The sequence below is a fragment of the Protomyctophum parallelum genome, assembly GCF_964188405.1.
Source record: "Protomyctophum parallelum genome assembly, chromosome: 13".
In the NCBI taxonomy this organism is placed as follows: Eukaryota; Metazoa; Chordata; class Actinopteri; order Myctophiformes; family Myctophidae; genus Protomyctophum; species Protomyctophum parallelum.
This window is the reverse complement of record NC_139708.1, coordinates 43,350,922-43,357,118: the sequence shown is the minus strand read 5'-3', so window position 1 is coordinate 43,357,118 and position 6,197 is coordinate 43,350,922.

Here is a 6,197-nt window from a genome sequence, read left to right as displayed (position 1 = left end):
ATGATTGATTGATTCTTTATTAAGTGTCACGCTTCCGATGAAGCTCAGCCCATATGGACTTCATTCTTTATTTATGTATTAAAAAGTAATTGTATAACAACAATGTTGGACATTAAGCTAATCATCTGGGAGTGGGGACCGGACCACCCAAAATAATTTAAGGGACCCCCAGTTTGGGAACCACAGAGCTAGACAGCTAGAACTGGGTATCCAGGGCCAGTTTGCCAGTTACCTGCCCTGAGAACCACGGTGGAAGGAGATTCCTGCTCCATGAAGAAACGAAGGTCTTTTCTCATCAGGATTGTGAATACAACACAACAGTCAGAGACATGGCGATGCTTTGCCCTCACCGTCACATAATGGACACACAAGGCTACTGTTGTGGTAACTGCAGCCTGCTGGCAACTCAGTGAGAGTATGTTAGTCAACATCTCCATCTACTGGTAAAGTATGGACATGACAGTAAGAAAATATATCTAGACTCATATTTGATCAAATACCAGTAAGAACTTCTCTCCCGTGTGAAGTCTCATCCAAGTCAGTTCATTAAAGGATAAATTGTCATCCTTTCCACAAATAAAACTTTCCTGGTTTGAGTCCTATGAATGGCAGGAGAAACTTTTGGCAATCAAAAATGCTTAGTTCACCTACCTTCAGCCCCAAGAAGCCTGGTGAAGTTACTCAAGAACTACATGTTTTCAAATCAAATCAATCTTTATTTCTAGAGCACATTTACAAAGACCAGAAGGTCAACCAAAGTGCTGTATACACGATCATGAGGCAAACATACAATAACACAGGTAGCATAGTAAAACAAAATCCAAGCAACACAAATAGTACACAGGTTAATTAGGTCAAACATTTGAAAGCCAGGGAGAAGAGATGGGTTTTAAGTAAAGACTTAAAGGCCTCAAAGGCTGCAGTCACACTGTTGAGACAGCCGTCTTATCAAAGTCTGATGAAACACGGAGCGGTAAGACAGCTCCAATTAATTTCCAATGGGAGTCACGTGGTTTGATGAGACAGACTTATTTTATGCCTTCCCCCCCCCCCCCCCCCCTCCCCATGAAACAAGTTTGTGTCACTGAGTGATGAAGTAACACCAGAGCAATACAAGTTCAAAAGGCTTGATCGTCATGCTCCAGTTTCATTTAAAAACATTATTCATGATTATCCATAATCTGTCAGATCTCATTGTTTGACCGTCTCAATGTTTTCTAAAACTTACTTTGGATAAAAATGGGAGCTGGGAAATAGGTCGGAAATTAGCGAGGATGGAGGGGTCTAAATTGTTCTTTTTAAGAAGAGGTTTGATAGTGGCGTGTTTAAAATTAGCCGGGACTGTACCCAATTTCAAGCAGGAGTTTATTATTAAGGTAATGCTGGGACCAACAGAACTGAAGACATCTTTCAACAAAGATGAGGGGATGCTGCCTGAGGGGCTATTAGTTGGTCGCAGAGCGTTGACAATATCAGTGAGTGCAGTTAGGGAGACAGGCTTGAAATAAGTGAGGGTAGGGGATAGGGCCGGCACCGGGGCAGGTGAGTGGGCAGATCTGAGTGTAGTAATTTTATCTAGAAAGAAATGAAGGAAGTTGTCACAGAGAGTAAGTGAGGTCACAACCGGGGATGTATCACGGGGATTTATGATGGAACTAGAAAAAGTGCCCACCAGGATAGGAATGTAGGACATTGCAGCTTGCCTTCATCTGGTGGTTGGATAAAAGGGCAACAAAAGTAAATTATCCACAGATCCGTGCAGTTAGAGGTAAAAACACTTTTCGGCCAATTATAGCGCCACCTTGAGGCTGAGTTGAAATTGTTCATGTGCCATTGTTCATGTGGCAAATGTGCAAAGGGTGAATTGCAAAGTTGTGTCACTTTGCCCTGGCTGAGCTGGGAAGGCTGACAAAGGGTGAATTGCAAAGTTGCAAAATTGCTAAAATTTGCAAAAAAAGAATTGCAAAAAAAGAAATTGCAAAAAGAAAGTGCGAAAAAAAAAAAATGTGAAAAAAAAATGTGCAAACAAAATGTGCAAAAAATGTGCGATTTTTTTTTGTTGCAAAGGGTGAATTGCAAAGTTGTGTCACTTTGCCCTGGCTGAGCTGGGAATTGCAAAGTTGCAAAATTGCAAAAAATTGCAAAAAATTGCAAAAAATGTGCAAAAACAAAATTGCGAAAAAAAAGTGCGAAAAAAGAAATTGTGAAAAAGAATGTGCAAAAACATTTTTTTTTGCAAAGGGTGAATTGCAAAGTTGTGTCACTTTGCCCTGGCTGAGCTGGGAAGGCTGACAGAGTGAATTGCAAAGTTGCAAAATTGCTAAAATTTGCAAAAATAAATTTGTAAAAATAAATTTGCAAAAATAAATTAGCAAAAAGAATATTGCAAAAATTTGCAAAAATTTGCAAAAACAAATGTGCGATTTTTTCTTTGCAAAGGGTGAATTGCAAAGTTGTGTCACTTTGCCCTGGCTGAGCTGGGAAGGCTGACAAAGGGTGAATTGCAAAGTTGCAAATTTGCAAAAAGAAAATTGTGAAAAAGAATGTGCAAACAAAATGTGCAAAAAAATGTGCGATTTCTTTTTTTTGCAAAGGGTGAATTGCAAAGTTGTGTCACTTTGCCCTGGCTGAGCTGGGAAGGCTGACAGAGGGTGAATTGCAAAGTTGCTAAAATTTGCAAAAAAAGAAATTGCAAAAAGAAAGTGCGAAAAAAATAAAAATGTGAAAAAAGAATGTGCAAACAAAATGTGCAAAAAAATTGCGATTTTCTTTTTTTGCAAAGGGTGAATTGCAAAGTTGTGTCACTTTGCCCTGGCTGAGCTGGGAAGGCTGACAGAGTGAATTGCAAAGTTGCAAAGTTGCAAAATTGCTAAAATTTGCAAAAATAAATTTGTAAAAATAAATTTGCAAAAATAAATTAGCAAAAAGAATATTGCAAAAATTTGCAAAAATTTGCAAAAACAAATGTGCGATTTTTTCTTTGCAAAGGGTGAATTGCAAAGTTGTGTCACTTTGCCCTGGCTGAGCTGGGAAGGCTGACAAAGGGTGAATTGCAAAGTTGCAAATTTGCAAAAAGAAAATTGTGAAAAAGAATGTGCAAACAAAATGTGCAAAAAATGTGCGATTTCTTTTTTTTGCAAAGGGTGAATTGCAAAGTTGTGTCACTTTGCCCTGGCTGAGCTGGGAAGGCTGACAGAGGGTGAATTGCAAAGTTGCAAAATTGCTAAAATTTGCAAAAAAAGAAATTGCAAAAAGAAAGTGCGAAAAAAATAAAAATGTGAAAAAATAATGTGCAAACAAAATGTGCAAAAAAATTGCGATTTTCTTTTTTTGCAAAGGGTGAATTGCAAAGTTGTGTCACTTTGCCCTGGCTGAGCTGGGAATTGCAAAGTTGCAAAATTGCAAAAAATTGTAAAAAATTTGCAAAAAAAAAATAGCGAAAAAAAAAGTGCGAAAAAAGAAATTGTGAAAAAGAATGTGCAAAAAAAATGTGCAAAAATTGCATCAGGGGAACAGTACAAAGTATATTGGCAAATGTTGAATATGAAGGTCATATTTGTCACCGTGCATCCAGGTAGTAGCAGCAAATGCAAAGTGTGTGAGGTAGGCTAAATACTGGGCAACAGCAACAATGTAAAAAAGAATCACACCCATGTGAAGTGAGCGGTGCAACTATACGTACTGTACTACTGAAATGGAAATGCATGGAGACATATAGGGGCACACATTGCTGTGCATTGGAGTGTACTGTACCATACTGTTCTACTCACACTGAACAGTGACACAACTTTGCAATTCACCCTTTGCAAATTCGCAAATTCTATTTTGCAAAAAATAAATTTGCACATTTTTTTTTTGCAATTTTTTTTTGTTGCAATTTTGCAATTCACCCTTTGTCAGCCTTCCCAGCTCAGCCAGGGCAAAGTGACACAACTTTGCAATCACCCTTTGCAAAAAAAGAAATCGCATTTTTCACAAAAACATTTTTGCAATTCTTTTTTTGCAAAGATTTTTTTGCAAAAAAAAAAATTCACACATTTTTTTGCAATTTCTTTGCAATGTTTTTGTAATTTCTCATAATTATCAGACAAAAACAAACATTAAACCATGTTAATTTCAATGTAAAAAACAACCGCTCATCGGCTGAAAAAAAACTTAAAGGTATATTCAGTGATTTCACTTAATTCAAATATCACTTATTTTTTTGTTTTGTTGTGATAATCCTCCCTACTATAGAGTGTGCTGACCATATAAGGAGTTCCTCCCTGTCCCCAGTTAACCCCTGGGGGTCAAAAAACCTTAGGTTTCGTTTTTGACTCTATCCTGATTGGACGAAAGGCTGGGTCCCACACCCAAAAAACGAAACCTAAGGTTTTTTGAGTGAAATCACTGAATATACCTTTAAGTGAGGAGCCACAAAGGGAACATGCTAAATAAATACATTGAGCACAGATGTGTGCGAAGGTTCCCTTTATTTTTCTAATGTTTGTCAAACATTAAACTTGTATATAGGAGGGGCTAGCGCCCCTCAAAAATGAGGACAGTGGAACATTTATTTTACTTATATTCTTTATTGTTCCTCTGTCTGGACCAAAAAAAAAAGAAAAGAAACATTGCCATCATAACACTGAACACACCCATGAATCTAACAAACGTAAGGAGCTCTGCAGTGAGAGGGGGTCAAAGGTGGTCAGCATAACCACACTCCAGTCACCATGAATACAGTCAAATAGATTGGGGTCAGATATGAGCTCAGCAGAAACCGGAGCTAGCTTCAGTTCACCCTCAACACAAACTGGGTGTTCGTTTGAAGTTCAAACTCTTGAGTGACACAGGATAGCAAAAAAACAAATAAAAATACAATTCCCTAATACAATTGGAATAAGACATCCATCCAGATACGGACAGTGAGTGGTCAGTTTATTGTTAGTTTCAGAAGCCAACGTCTGGAAAAATGAGGGACAACATGGCTGTGTATGCTACAAATATATACTGTCCTATTCTCTTAAAATGTGCAGAGACATTTGACATAATGCATAACTATCCAACCAGATCGGCAAAACAGTAGGTCGTTCAAGTGTATTTAATCCAAATTCAAATGCAAGACCAACATTCAATGTGAAGTCACGTTTCAATAACAAAAACGTATATAATAAACTCTCCCCCCCTTTGCTTTTTGTTGAACCGTTCGTTTTAACAGAAGTGTGAAGTGAACCCAGCCCTGGCTCACGAGTAAGGGCACATTCACACTATGGTCGGTCCCGGATGCGTACACTCGGGACCATTTGGCAGATACCGTTCCCCGGGAGCGGATCACCCAACCGTTCCCGGGACCCCATGGAGGTAGTCTCAGGACCGATTTAATTGAAGTGTAACTCGGATACGGGTCGGATGGCTGCAATGTGAAAGCATTGGATGCAGTTGAATGAAGTGCACTCGGGTGCGGAAGAATGGAGGCCAGCGGGGGACCAGGCAAGCGTATTCGGGAACAGTTTGAACAAAACGGACCGAGTGTGAATCTGCCCCAAGTCACTCAGTTGATAAGGCAGAGAGATGAGGAGCCAGAAACTCAGATCGATACAACCACACAGATTAAAATAGAGATTAAACATGGAACAAGGTGGTCTATACTGTATATATACTCTGGTCCGAGTTGAACATGTTTAACACAACATGAATGTTTGAATGATGAGGCAGCCACAAAGAAAGTTAACGAATCTCAGACAACTAAAGCGTAATCATTACGCTCGAGAACAGAGCTCTCTTCTCTCGCATCAAGCACCTGGAGTGAGCAGAACATGCAGCACAGTACAGTATAGTCAGTGGTTCTCGCTTTGTCTTGATGTATACCCCAGGGGATCGGTATGAAATAAAAACAAAAAAAAAACAGGAATACATTCTTCCTAGGAATTAACCCATTCTGACCGGGCACCCATTTTGGTGTCAGCATCATGTTATGCTTTAGCTATTTAAAAATAGCAGATCTACAAGCTCATATCGCGCCACCGAGTGGCGCGATACGAGCTTGTAGGTCTGCTATTTTTGGAAAATCGAAGAACGACTGACATTTTTTAGAATCTGATCTCAGGTCAGAATGGGTTCATCAGATCAGTGTGTGTCCAGTGGAAACCTCGTATGAATCTGATCTCAGGTCAGAATGGGCTAATGCTGTGTGCTTCTATAGAGACAACTGTCAT